The following is a 13,386-nucleotide window of genomic DNA, read 5'->3' as shown; positions in this document are numbered from 1 at the left end:
GCGATAGGCTCGAATGTGTTTTAAAAATTGCCTTTAAATCTGCATGTTACAGACGCCTTTTGTCTCCATTTCCTGAGGAATGCTATTGGATGGAAGGGTCTGGCTGCAGGGCAAGGGAGGGGAATAAATCATTACTATTGAGGTCAAGGAGAAGACTTGGCAACAGGAATCATGCCCATGGTCTGTCCCCAGCACAGCCATCTCTTCCTGGGTTTAAACTGTAACTTCTCCTCCCTTGTAGCTTTCTGTCTCCTCTCCCTCATTCCCCACACACGTCCCCAATAGGAGGATGTTTAAATTCTGGAAGTAGAGCTCCCATCTGCTCCCATCTTCTCCTATCACCATGGTTACAGAGCCCAGAGTGGTCTCTGTGGAGACAGAGGCAGAACAGTAACCAGGGACAACTCCATAGTGAGAGGCTGTAAAAAGGAGGATTAGTTTTAATGCTCCTCCCCCCAGTTAAACTGGCATGCCCCACACTCATGCCTTTTCTTTTTTGTGTGTATGGGGGGGGGGGGTTGTTTTGATTTTTTTTTTTGAGTGGCATATCAGGTTTTAAAAGCCTACAATGCAGAATCTATAATAATAAAAGGGTAATATGCTAATTAGACTGGACGTTTTCCGAATGTCATTCCAGACGTCCTTCCTGACAAAGCCAGGGCCAGAGGGAAGCCAGCCTGGGTCCCGGGTGCCTGCGGGTAGCTGGAGGAGGGAAGCAGCCCGGGTCCTGGGTACCAGAGGGAAGCTGGTGTCGGCAGCCGGGGGGAAGGAAGGCCTACTCTTGCACGAATTTTCATGCATCAGGCCTCTAGTAGAAGATAAAATATGATATATTTGGGAATTCCCTACAGATCTATTAAAAATTTTAACCTTCGATGTATGCTCCCTCTGATATGCTGAGGTGAGTGATGTGGGTGGTGGGAAGGTGGTGGCCAGACCTCAGTCCACACCCCATGCAAAACTCAGGATCCAGGTGGGAGTGGGTTGGTGAGTTACTAAATCTAACACAAAGGACAATGGGAAAGTGGGTGATATTTACATTTCTTGACCCCGGATGACGTGATTGGACCCCCAGAATAGCCTCCATGACATTTCAGGTTCTCTGCCCAACGGTCTTGATTTTTTCCAACTAAATGACATTTATATTCTCTGTGCTGTGGACTGTGTGCCGCAGGAAGAGGGGGGATGCTGATGGGGGAGTGCTGGGGAGGGCTTCCCACTCAGTGGAGAAGAGAGTGAGCTTGAAATCAGAAGGGCTTAGCTTCCCCGCCAGGCTTTGCTGCTCTTTGGGGCCTTGCACGGTGGTTTCCCTCTGATGGAATGGACAGGGAAGCAGGATGTGGGGTTGGAGCAGAGCATCTCAGCCCTGGCTGCACCCTGGAATCACCTGCGAGCACGTCAAAAACACTCATATCTTGGCCCCACTCCCGGGCCATTCCATCCGAATCCCTGAGAGTGGAGCTCAACTCCACTTATTTAAAAACTTCCCCAGGTGACATTAATGGGTGGTCCGTTTCAAGCCAGAGGTGCTCCGAGCCTCCTTCCAGCAATGAACTGTAGCTAGGAGGAAGGGAGATGGAACTGTGAGCGAGAGGAAATGCCCAGTGTGGACACGTGCAGGTGTGGACAACTAGGAGGAGGCCCCCGACACTGAAGGGTTGCAGGTTCAATTCCGGGTCCGGGTACATGCCCAGGTTGCAGGCTCAATCCCTGATGGGGGCTTGAAGGAGGCAGCCAGTTGATGTCTCCCTTTCACATCGATGTTTCTCTCTATCTCTCTCTCCATTTTCTGTCCGCTCCCTCTAAAAATTAACAACACAAAGTCATGGTTCTGGAGTTGCAGCCAGGATGGGAGTCTGGAATCCCTGGTCTCCCGGGCCCCCTCGGACCACAGCTGGTCCCTCCACAACACTTCTAAGGCTCCAGGGTTCTGTGGAAAGCAGAAAGCCTCCCCCGCTCTAAGGAACAGTTATTGGGACACAAAACCCAACTTTTAAACAATATTGTTCCTGGCGCACTGAGCTAAGTGCAACCTGTAGGCACACGATCCTTGGATCCCCATGTCAAAGACAGGATCCTGAACTGGGGCGTCTTTGAAACTGAGCAGTTGATACTCTTTCAGACTGCTTTCCATCATGTGCCCCATCCCCTCAGAGCAGTTGAGGAGCTTAACTGAGTTTGCCTGGGATTGAGAGCAAAGTTGCATTATTCAAATGCTGCTGGAATCATGCTGGGTAGCACACAATCCCATGGTCTCAGGCCTTATTAAAACGAAGAGCTCCGTGACATTCCCACGTGGACAAGTCCACTGTGACAATGTGGGCGTTTGCCGGGCCTGGCTCGGGTCAGTTGGGCCTGGCTGAGCTTGGGCCTGGAGAATGGGTTTGGTTTACATGTCCTCCACATGTCCACTCATGCTGGGACCAGGTGTTGTTCTCTCCTGGTGAGTGGAGGGATAAAGCAAGACTGGTGGGGCCTCGCTATGACTCTGGAAGCTTTAAATCCACACGGTCACCTGTCACTTGCACCCACATTCCATGAACCAATGCAACTCTGATGGCCACGGTCAAGGTGAGGGTGATGGAAAAGCTGAGCAGACACCAACCCAGAGGCAGGTGTCCTCTTCCCATTCGCCAAGCTCAGCCCTCACCCCGCTTCTCCACGGCCTTCCCGGCTACTCAGGCTGAGTAAGAACTCTGCTCCCCTGCCTTTCCCCAGGCTTGACCGTGTCCCTCTCACTCAGCTGTCCCCGAGAGAGACGGCAGGTGGCTCAGCCACTGCGTTTCCCTTGCTGCCCAGGTGGCAACAGTCACTGCTCAGTCCATATGCATGTCTCTCCATGGATGGATGGAGGAAGGACCCAGGAACCTTCTCTTGGAGGGTGAGGCAGGGTGAGAAGCTCAGGGTCACCCACTCCTTTACCGCCACCTGCCGCTGCCTTGCAACGTGGTCGATGTGTGATGGAAAGAACAAAGGCGTTACAGTCAGAGAGACTCAGGCTGAAATGGCAACACTCCCACCTGCCAGCTCTGTGGCCTCGGACAAGTAGCTTGGCCTTATGATGCCAGTGACTTCTTATCTGTAAAGAGGGAAGAAGATAAATGACTTTGCAGGATGATGACTATTTTTCAAATATACACACCCAGCCCTGCCTCGAGGCCTGCACGCTGCTGCTCCATCTCCCTGAGCCCTTACTCCCCCATTTCACTTCCGCCAAGTCTCCGCCGAAATGCCACCTGGGAGAGGCCTTCTCCAGTTTGACCCGAAACAGCACACCTGCTGCCCCACGCTACCTCCTTGCCCCTGTACTTCCCTGTTGTGCTTCTCAACACACAGCATCTGCTTACGTGCTTAGTTACTGTCTGTGTACCTTCCCACACAGAATGTACACTTTGTGGGGAACTGGGACTTGGTGGTTTTAACCATTTTCATAATCCGTGTCTGCCTGTCACCCACCGTGATGCCTGGAAGCTGTTTAGTAAGTGTTTCTTGATTGAAGGAACTGTGAGGTTTGAAGGGGACTGTGTCTGCAAAGCCCCAACACAGTGCCTGGTACACGGTACCCACACAATCGATGGCAGCAATGCCCAGTCCAGCTTGTCCCCACTCTGAGTCCCGCCTGGATCTTTCTGCCCTGCATGCAGAGAGCACAGCTAACCAGAGGAGGGAGCTGAGCATCCGGGCACCAGCCCGCATGCAGACTGGGGCACATAATTCAGGATTTTCAAGCCGGTGACGCTCTTGCTCCATCCTCAGCAAACAGAGGAGCCTTGGTCTCCAGGGAGCCCGGGTGCACCCCATCGTCTTCACTTCCTGGGAGGGCCCCGGGCACACATCGCCCAGATTCCCATGTGAATCGCACGCATTCAGCTCTTCCTAAATGCCTTCCTCTGTGTGAAGCTGACAAATCAAGCCGGGAAACCCAACTCTCATGAAACACAGGCGAGATTCCACGTTGTTTATCAGAGACGCCTCTACAGTAGAATGCATTGACACGACTCGGGAGCCTGAAACTATTTCATACCCCCCAAAAATCCTCAAAAACCCCATCGTGGTGGCTCTGGCCCCTACGGTAGGAGACGTACAAGCTCTGAAGAAGTGAGATAATCTGGCAAAACGAGGAATGAGAGGTGTGCTGGAGAAACTGGGCCACTGGGGGCAGGGAAAGAGGGAAGGCCACTTTCAGTGTGTCTGTGAGGGAACTGGGGCACTGAATCCTCAGAAATCGGTCCCAGGGACCCCAGAACTCTATTTTTAAGAGCTGAGACAGAGGAACTAAGGATGATCTGAAATGTGGGGGGAAATCTAAATTCAACAGGCCCCCAGGCCTAGGCTGTTCCTGGGTGTCAGAATCAATGAAATGGTTCTATGTTGTGATGAAATGGAAGAATTAGTTCTGGCTGGGTCTCCCAAAGCAACCTGCAAAAACTCAGGATTCCAGAGGCAGCCCTCAAGACCAAGCAAAGGAACTAGGAGAGTGGGATCCACCCACAGGAAGAAGTCTCGGGGGACATGTCTTCATGTGGATGTGATTTTTCAAGTGTATGACTCCTGGGATATTAATCATCATTAATAAATAAAAGTTCTTATTTCTACAAGCAAATGGTATAATAACAGATAAATTATGACCTTTAATAATAGAACCAGGAAGTAGAGAGTTCTTAGTCACAGACTCCTAGTCTTGGTAAGCCAAGAGGCTCTTTAGAGAGCATTTTATAGCTTCCTCCATTGTACAGATGAGGAAACTGAGGTCCTCAGTCAGGGAACGACTGGCCCAAGGTGACAAGGTGAGACCGAACATGTGGCTTCAGTCCCTGACCACCTAGCCACGCTGTACACGCCACACAATGAGTGTAAGAGAAGGGACCATACAAATACTCGTTTCCCTTTGAAGTTTTAAGTTGTTTAAGATTCTTTGGTTCAGGGCAAAAGGACAGCTGTTGGAGTCCAGAGGGCTGCTGATGTTACAAAATTCTGGTACTATTTGGAAGAAGTTAAAGATATTGACTAAGTTTAGAATTTAAGATAAGTACGTTAGGGATATATAGGTATAACTTTCACACTAATTAAAGAAAATTGAGGTATGGGCAGGGGTATAAATCAATCTAAAAGGAGGCAGGAAGGGAAAAAAAGGACAAAACACTGAACACTTCCAATGGAACTGAAGAAAGGTTATATTGATATAATCACTTTTGAAAATGATTTTGCATTGCCCAATGAATTGAAATGAGCGTAGTTTTGGACACAACACTACCATTTTTAAGTTTTTATTTTAAAGACACTTGCGATCTATATCAGGAAATACGTTAAAACTGAGCATTTCTTATAAAAAATACTTTATCATCAGGAGAATGGATCATAAATTGAAATGATTTATACAGTGGAATATTATACAGCCATGACAGAACTAATGGACTTTATCCCCCTGCATTACCATGGATGAATCTCAAAAAAAAAAAAAAAAAAAAAGAAAAGAAAAGAAATGATGTTGAATGAAAAAAAACAAGTCAGGAGAATACAACTTACTTGATTCGATGTATATAAGGTTCAAATACAGACAAAACTATGTATTGTGTTACCTAAGTATGCAAACAAATATGGCCAAAATCAACATACATAAACAAAATAATTTGAAAATTCAGGATAGTGGTGACCTCTGGGGGGAAGGGAAGGGAATGGAATTAGGGAAAGGCACACAAAAGGCTTTCCAAAATGTTGGTAATTAAGCCAGAGGATGGTATCTGGGTGTCCATTTTCTTATTATTCTTTAAAGTGTGTGTGTCTCTCTCTCTCTCTATATATATATATATATTAAATAATTAAGTAATAAAAGGAACAGGAGACAAATGAATGTCAAGGGAGAAAATGATGGAACATCTGCCTCAAAGCAGGGACATGGTGTGTAGGCTTCTCAGAGGATGGGGTGCCTCTTTTTGAAGATGAATGGAAGACCTGCAGATGAAGGGGAGACCCGGATCTGCAAGCTCAGAGGCCGTTCAGAACACGGACAATGGAAAACTACAAGCCATGTGTATGTGAAGCTCAGAGCCTGCGTTTCACACACACAGTGTGGGGAGGGGTGTGAGGCTGCAGAGGAGGCAGGCGTCAGGGCCTGCTGGGAGCCTTGCCTTGCCTCTGTGTCATGAGCAGGAAGGCATCTAGCAGACTTGGAATTTCCCCTTGGTGATGGCCCAAGATGCACTGTGAGTGATAAGGACGAAATTCATCATAAGGGAAGCACAAATAAATCTTTATTCTGAATGGCCTTGCAAGCGCCCGCTTTCTGGTGGCTGGGATGTGAACCTGGACTCAAGAGGGGACTGGAAGGACCTTGTGGGTAGGAAGGCGACTAATGTCTCAATAGACACAAGCTTCCAACAAAACAAGCATATAGAACTGCTTCCCCTATGGTTGGAAAATCATTATGAAAATATTGAATTTTTTACTTGAGTTTTGTTTTTTTTGCTTTCATGTAGAGCATCAAATATAAGATGCTTTGAAATTCAGATGGCGAAATCATGGCCAAGAAAGAAGGAAATTACCCAGAATCAGTCACAGTAAGGGAGTGCCAGAGAAAGGATTAGAACCCAGGGCTCCTAGCAGCTCTAGAAAGAGATTATGGACCTGGAAAAGTAAAGTCAAGAAATGTTGAGTGTGAATATGAGGGCCAAACCCCTCCACAGTGAGGCCCCGGGCAGAGAAAGACAGGGCTTCCAGCTGTGGTCACTGGTCCTTGTAAGATGTGAAGTCCACCCTTCAAGCTGACCTTCGAGAAGGAAGGGGCCCAAGGAGAAGGGAGGGTTGGGAGAGGGTGTGCCATAGCTCAAAGTCTTGTTAAGTTCAAAATGACTGAACCCCACTCTGTTACAGGGTCAGGGCACTGACTGCCTTAAAGGAGTGTGGGATCTCTGTTCAGGGGATCCAAGGCCAGCACCCATGAGAACATACCCCTCCAGTTTACCAGCTCTCATCTGATAGCTTAGTAGTGAGTAAGTGTGTTTCAATAGTGAGTGCTCACTCTATAGGCAGGAAAAGAAATGCAATGCTCATTTCATTTTATCTTAAAGCAATCTGTCCAGGAATTACATTCACTCATGTTCAAATGAGGGATGCTCTGAGCGAAATTTCTCTCCCTTATTTGGGCCATAGGTGGTCTCAGATCTATTTTTGTTTTGACACGTATAGTTCATTTATGTCATGAGAAGGGCGTCTAGTTGTGCAAAAAAAAAAAAAAAAAAATGCCCCTTGCGATGCTGTAGAACAGTGGTTCTCAACCTTTCTAATGCCGTGACCCTTTAATACAGTTCCTCATGTTGTGACCCCCAACCATAAAATTATCTTCGTTGCTACTTCATAACTGTAATTTTGCTACTGTTATGAATTGTAATGTAAATATCTGTGTTTTCCAATGGTCTTAGGTGACCCTGCTAGCAGTTCTCAACCTGTGGGTGGTGACCCTGCTAGTGGTTCTCAACTTGTGGGTCGTGACCCTGCTAGCAGTTCTCAACCTGTGGGTCATGACCCACAGGTTGAGAACTGCTGCTGTAGAGCCTAAGACCATCGGAAAACAGATATTTACATTATGATTCATAACAGTAGCAAAATTACATTATGAAGTAGCAACGAAAATAATTTTATGGTTGGGGGTCACGACAACATGAGGAACTGTATTAAAGGGTCACGGCATTAGAAAGGTTGAGAACCACTGCTGTAGAACAATATTTATGGTTGTATCCTTATGCTGTGAGTCCTCAGATGCAACAGAGTCAAATAATGACCCTTAAAGTAGATCACCCACTCAGTAAAACTCTGGGGAGATCCAGTCAAGAAGGATGGAGTGAGTCCAACAACCAGTAGAGCCCCATGTGTGGAAACATGTGCTCCGCAGTAAATAAACACACAGGAAATATCACAAAATCGCGCCGGGAAAGAATCTTCTTCTGAAGTGTAAAAAAAAAGGAAACCTGAGGTTTTATGAAAAAATTACTTTGATGCTAGGAGAAAGGATTTGTAGTTTTATTATTATTTTATTATTATTATTATTATTATTATTATTTAGAAGTTGTGAAGCTCACAGGAATTGTGTGGTTTCTTGTTTTTGTTATTATACCTTCCTGTTCCATAAGGGAAAATGGTCAAAGCAGAAGGACTCTGAGAAGACGAAGCACAGTTAGCTGAGTTGTTGAAGTGCCCTCCCACCCATCCACCCCCCCACCGCCAAATCCCTGTATAAGAAAGCAGGTGTGCACCTTAAGGGTCTCACGCTGGCCATTGTAATGGGAAAAGCATTTGAGAGTAGGTGAGCAGATGGCTGCTTAATCCCAAGGAAATTGTTTGTAGGACAGTCTACAAATCTGTGAGCATTTTGAAGATGCCTGTGAATCTGAGACTTTTCACATTAAGGGTTTTCTTACATAAGTTTAATGATTTGCATTATCTTGAAAGTCAATTTAATGTTGAAATTATTCCCCAGGAAGGGTATGATGTATGCAGCATTCTTATTCTTATAAAGAATATTCCACTCTCCTCTCCCCATACTTTCCTATCTTCTGGGCACACTTGCCTATCTCCTCAGTTGAGTGCACTCGTAGGACTCATTCATTATATCCCTTGTGCTTTTAAATTATTGAGCATGTTTACTTCTCCTTAATGTCTTGGTCACAATTATACTAATGATACGTGGTTGCTCTATTCCATTCCCTACCTTCATATATATATTTCACAGTCTTTCTCTTGGACAAAATTCCTACGTTTTGGGTATTCGTTGTCCCCAGCTCAGCAATCCTTTGTGCTAACATGTTGGTTTTCCAGCAGTTTATAGACTTCCTTTTGCAATGTTGATATGAAGGAATTCCCACAACAAACAAATCCTGGTATGCCTCTATTTCCCCAACAACCTGTGTGCAAAAAGTTTTGTATCCTCCAAAGTCCAACTAACAACTGTCATTGCCCTCTGCCCTCAGAGATGTGAAGGTCACCCTAAAATAAATGTAACTTTCCTTAGGTCACCCAGTGAGTTAGAATTCTTGCCTTTCAGCTATTGCCACAGTGGTGCTAAGATCATGGGTATTCCATAAGGTATTTACTGGGGATTTGATTAGGGAATTTAGAGTCAATGGCTTTAGGTCATGTCACATCCCGATATTAAATGATCCACTCTCTGCCCTGGGTTTTTGCCACTCATAGCTTCCTCCCCTCTCTATGTCCTCATTCAGAAAATATGCCACCCATGTACCCAAGTGTGCAAACACAGACACACACCAACCACACCTTTCATCAGACAGAGCCAGGCTACTTGGTGTCCCTTTTCTGTAGTTAATCGCTTCCCAACACTCTACTTGGCACTCAAGTCCCCACTGAATCCAGCCAGTGTTTGCTGGAAACTGTACTAAGTGTTGAGGTCACAAACTTGAACAAGATATTGGCCCTGTCTGCTGGTTGTTCACTAGCACTCATGTAAATAAGTAATTGAGAATGCAACTTGATCAACAAGAGAACTGAGAGATTATATGACTTCTCTGAAGTCACAAAATCAATGACTATGGAGAGCTGACTAGAATACAGGTTCCTTGTATTCTAGCCAGGGACTTTAGCCAGCTTTTGCAGAAAGAAAAATATGCGTTTCTTTTTATTATAATAAAGCAAAGGATGATTTAGTAAATAAATCTAAGTTACCCATATCTGTGAGGAGCTTTAAAACGTTTCCAGGAATAGATGGGCAGAAGGAGGAAGAGGAAGAGTGGAAGTTGGAGGAGAAGGAGGAGGAGAGAGGGGTGGGAAATGAGAGGAAAAAAAACTATTAAAAATAGAACTAAGTATATTGTAGCATTCTATTTTAAGAAGATGGATACTGAGCAGTGATTGTCAATAATCTTGCCCCAAGCTTCTGAAGGAAGCTCCAAAGTCCTCTGGATCAGTGTGGCTTCCGGAACAGAACCAGGAAATGTGAGGTGTGAGAGGCCAGCCGTGGGCATCGCAGAAATAACAGTTCCTGTTGGGTTTCTAATAAAGGAAAGCAGGGTCCCTCCAAAAGACTCAGAAGAGGCAGGAGTCGGGCATTGGTAGCGGAGTTCCCAACGTAGCTCTTACAGAGCAATGCTGGACAAACCCAAAAGGCACAAAGGATATGCAAACTGTTGAAAGACCAAGTGTGATGACATGGACAAGGCCATGTCTTCAGGCCCGGGTACCTCATCCTTGTCCTAATGTGCCGCCGCAGTCAGGTCACTCTCCTCTCTAGTGCCTGTTTTCCGGCGTCTAACAGCAGAATAGTGATGGTATGCTCCAGGATGGCAGGGAGGAGAGGATCTGGTTCCGAAATGCTCCCCGCATGTGAGGAGTTATGGAAAAACGACAGCAATTTGCAACAACTCACGTGTCCTAAAATCTGAATGCTCAGAGCTGCAAAGACTGTTTTATCTAACCATGCCATTCATTTACTAGTATCCATTCATTCCAGCTGTAAGCTTTCACGATGGAACTACCCTGTGCCCACCACCATGCCAGGTGCTGGGCTTCGGAGGTGAATACAACCTGGCAGTCCCCTCAAGGAGCTCAGTCTGGTGGGGGACAAGCACTCAGAGAGTCAAATACAGAACGGAGGACGAGCTAGCACATTGAGGAGGTCTCCTCCACTGGGTGAGGCAGGGTGCTATCTCACATGCAGAGGAACTGCAACTGGGCCTTGAAGGCTGTGCAGGGCTGAGGTTAGCGTGAGGCTTCGGAGGGCAGGGGACAGGGCAGAAAGTTCCGTTTAGGCAGAGGGATGAGCTGAGGCTGGGCTCGAACTAGAAGACAGTGAGGGGACCCGCCTCCTGGGGCTCCATCAGCACCACCTGGGCTTTCTGCTCTTTCTCCCCCAGATTCTGACTCAAGCGCTGAGAGATGTATGCCCCACTGAAACTGGAGACCTGGGCACTGACTCTCTGTGACTGATCTGGGTGTACTATGCCCCTCAGGAGTATTCAGAGAGTTACTGAGCGTAAGCGATTCCTGTGCAAAGCGTCCGTGGATGTGTTTCTGTCTATGCGATGAATAAGCACACTTTAATCCACATACAAAACTAGCCGTGTTACTAGCCAGAAAGAGAATGGAAACTGTGCGGTCACGTCTCAAAAGGTCGAGCATCCAGTTCCACGCCAGGTTCTGACCACAGGCCCTGTCTGCAATCACTGTGATGAAGGCGGAGCTTCCTGGAGGCCTTACTTCCCTCAGCCCATTGTCTTTATTCGGGGACAGGCCTGCAATTTCCATGTTGCATTATTGATGTTCCGGGAAGTCGCGGCCCTGCATGCTCCAAAGAGTAGCTCGAATAGTAAGTATGTCGGAAATCCAGCTGAGTTCAAAGACAGGAGCTTTACATCCTTCCTCTGACTGCCTCTTCTCTTCCCTTCTTCAGACCTGTTTGTGCCCCTCCGCATACATACACACATACACCCCTCCCCTTCACGAGGCTTCACCTCCATCAGTATCTCCTAATGCCCCCACTACCAACATTCTCCGGCCAGAAGCCACACCTGGCAGTCCTGTCTCAGAGTCTGCTTTGGGGGCAACTTAAGCTAAGACAACCCCATAAGCCACCCCGCCATACATCCTAACTGCTGCAGCCGGGAAACCAATGACATATTTTAATCTGGGAGGTGACATAATTGCATCCACACGCATATGTACAAATATGTATTTATATTTTTTAAGTAAATGTCACTGAGATGGCTGGGAGGAGGCGGTAAAGTGGAATCAAAAAAGTGAGGAAGGAACCTCAATCAGGAGTCTGTGGCCCAAGTGGCGGGTGGGTGCCGAAGTGGTCATGCCCCTGCCCTCCACCCCGCCCCAGAGCGCAGCTGCAGTCTGTGCACTCCGGAAGCAATTTAGATGTCCGAGGAGTTGCCGCCCACTTTTCCTGGAACCTCTAATTGCAGAATTACACCCATATTTTCCAAGGAGAGAGCGCTGCCTCCCCACTGACTCATATTCATTTATTGAATAACTTCTATCCCAGGCAGAACAAGACCGATGTGAGCTCCCATTCCACTATTCCCATCCCAGAATTCACCAGGGGCCTCTCACCCAGCACAGCATTCGAAACAACTTGGTCTGTTAGGAATGTACATTAACTGGGGTTGAAAGACTTTATTTCTAATCCGGGCTCTGCCGCTCACTACCCGTCTGTGAGCCTCAGTTTCCTCATCAGGAAAATGGATGTGAAAATCTTCACAGAGCTGCTGTGTGGACGAAAGGAAGTTGCTCTGGATGCTCTCTGTTGCCTGTCCCAATGTCATATCCCGAGCTCAGCAATGAGCTCCTCAGGATCCCTCGGGTCTGGTAGCGACTTGCTTGTTAGGAGCTTTCCAAGCTCCACGATGGTGAGGACCACGCCTGCTCATCTCCGACTCCCCATCCTGCCCACCTCGGGTCTAAGTCCACATTGTCCCTGCGTCCACAGGGAGCAGAAAGGTCTGAGAAAAGGTGTGTGGCAGCCTGGGCCTGAGCTGGGCTGGGGCCCTTGGGGCTCATGGGGAGAGGAGAGCAGGCTGGGAGGCATCTGTGCCTGAGGACCTGACTCCCAAGGCTGTTCTGGGAAGGGGAGGCACCTAGCTATGCGTCTACTTCAAGAAACGCTTACAGATGACTTTGCCTCCTCTGCTCGCTCACATTTCCAGTGCCCTCTTCTGCAGATCGCCGCTTTCTCCCCATCGCTGTCCTCGGGTGCTATTCTTATCCCTCCTCAGCCGCAAGTGTCTGGCACCACGAACACAGCAGCCCCGGGCCTCTGCTCAGCCCGTGTGATATGTGATGTGCACAGGTACTCACAAGCTTGGGAAGATACAGGCGCCGTGATCTCGAATTCACAGATGACATGGATACTCAGAAGGGTCTAGAAGGCTTGCCCACGGCGCTGCAGCTTATGCAAGGGGGAGTGTGGACTTGAACTCCTGATTCTGCTTCCTATTGAGGGGGCTTTCAAGTTGCTGGTAGTTTCCTCAATGAGATCAGATTAGGACACAAGGAAGCCCACTGGCCGCTGTGTGGGCCGCTGATGGCAGATGAGGCAGTTGATGCCCCCGGACAGGGGTGAGGAAAAGACCTCCTGGATGGGAGGTGAGGTCTCAGAGCATCGTGGTCCCTGCTGTGCGGGCCACATGGGCTTGGAGCTGCCAGGTTAGCTGAGCTCTTGAGAAGCCCTGACTCTGGGACGTGGGGAGGCATAACCTGCCGATGCCTCGCATCACAGTGAGCTTTCCACCTGGAGGTCTGCGAGCTCCTCCTTGCAGCCCAGGGACCTCCCTGCAAGATGTGCGCTCGGCATTCCTGGCAGCGGCTCTGGCTGGGGACGCCAAGGCGCTGGGCTAAGTGGCTTGTCTAGCAGGGAGATGACAGCTCTTCAGG

This window comes from Eptesicus fuscus, chromosome 16 (genome assembly GCF_027574615.1).
Source record: "Eptesicus fuscus isolate TK198812 chromosome 16, DD_ASM_mEF_20220401, whole genome shotgun sequence".
Classification (NCBI taxonomy): Eukaryota; Metazoa; Chordata; class Mammalia; order Chiroptera; family Vespertilionidae; genus Eptesicus; species Eptesicus fuscus.
Note: the sequence above shows the minus strand (reverse complement) of the source record.